Raw genomic sequence first — 1,546 nt, 5'->3', positions numbered from 1 at the left:
ATGTTGATAGCTGTAGAGGGGCTTCAGGCCTATGGTTCATAAGGCTGCTATGAGTCATGCTCGACTTGAAGGCAATCAGCAAGAACAACAACAGGACAATGACTCTGCCCTTAAATGTCTGTGTATGAGGGTAGGTGGCAGGGGTACAGGAAATGGAGGAGCAGCAATTTTTAATGCTAATTTCAAACAGTGAAAAGTGCTCTAAATAATTATAAGCAGAATCTGGAACTGGCAAATCCACAGAGATAAAAGTTTATTAGAGGTGGTTACCAGGAGATAAGAGGTAGGAAGATCAGCAGTTATTACTTAAGAGGTACTGAGTGTCTGTTAAGAGTGATGAACAATGGAAATAGAGGTGAAGAGTGTACAAAATGGAGAATTGTCATTAATGTCACCAAATTGTTATTAAGTGCTATCAGGTTAGGCTGACATGCAAAGGCATGTACAATAAACACAACACTAGTCCTGAGACAAGCTTGCAGCTATTGCTATGTTGGAGCCCACTGTTACAACTCCTGATCTTATTAAGTCATACTCTTCTTCACTGATCCTCTACTCTACAAATTATGACGTCCCTCTTCAGAGACTGGTCCATCCTGACAACATGGTCTAAGGAAGTGAGAACTCTAGCTCTTTTAATACAGATTTGTTCCCTCTTTCAGCAGTCCAGAGTTAGTTCGATATTCTTCTCCAATTTCCTAATTCAAATGCATCAGGCTCCCTTACTCACTGTCCACTTTTTACATATATATGATGCAACCAAAAATACTATGGCTTGGGTCAGGCACACCTTTGTCCTCAAAATGACATCTTTGCATTTTAACACTAAAAAAATCTTTTGCAGCAGATTTGTTCATTGAATATGTCCTTTGATTTAATTCTTTATTCTAAAGGCTTTGACTATGGATCTGCATTAAATAAAATTACTGACAACTTCCATTTTTCTCCATGTATCATGATGTTGTGTATTGGTCTAGTGATAAAGAATTTTATTTTTTTCATGCTGAGTATAATCCATACCGATGGTGATAGGTTATAATCATCACCAGTAAATGCCTCAAGGCCTCTTCACTTTCAACAAGCAAGGTTATGTCATCTCCAAATCACAGGCTAATGAGTCTTCCTCTAGTCCTCATGCCTTGCCGTTCTTCACATAGTCCAGCTTCATGGATTACTTACTCAGTATATCCCTAAGATTTCCTATGAAAGATTTTATTTATAAGAAAATTTCTTTAAAAGAAGACAACCAAGTTCTTCTTCCCCTGTATTAATCTGGAAGCTCCACTGAAATTTATCCACTATTGGTGACTCTCTCTGATTTTGAAAAACAGACAAAGTGACAGGTCACTAAATTGTTGCTGTTGTTGTTGTTGGGTGTCACTGAGTCAAGCACAACCCCCAGCAACCCTATGAACAACAGATCTAAACCCTGCCCTATCCTGTGCCATCCTCACTTTCTACTGGACACATTAGAGCCCACTGATGACTAACTAAATGACATACCTAAAAATAGTTTAAAATAGCAAACTTTTTGTTATATTTATTT

At 38.0% G+C, this 1,546-nt stretch overlaps 1 protein-coding gene across 1 annotated transcript in view; it reads right to left on the bottom strand.

Moving 5' to 3' along the window:
- MED12L (mediator complex subunit 12-like) overlaps window positions 1-1,546 on the bottom strand; it is a 576,790-nt gene that overhangs the window by 484,192 nt on the left and 91,052 nt on the right. The window lies entirely within an intron of this gene.

This window comes from Elephantulus edwardii, unplaced genomic scaffold (genome assembly GCF_000299155.1).
Source record: "Elephantulus edwardii isolate Elephantulus edwardi_28Jun2011 unplaced genomic scaffold, EleEdw1.0 scaffold00272, whole genome shotgun sequence".
NCBI lineage: Eukaryota > Metazoa > Chordata > Mammalia > Macroscelidea > Macroscelididae > Elephantulus > Elephantulus edwardii.
Note: the sequence above shows the minus strand (reverse complement) of the source record. Positions and strands in the feature narration are given on the sequence as shown.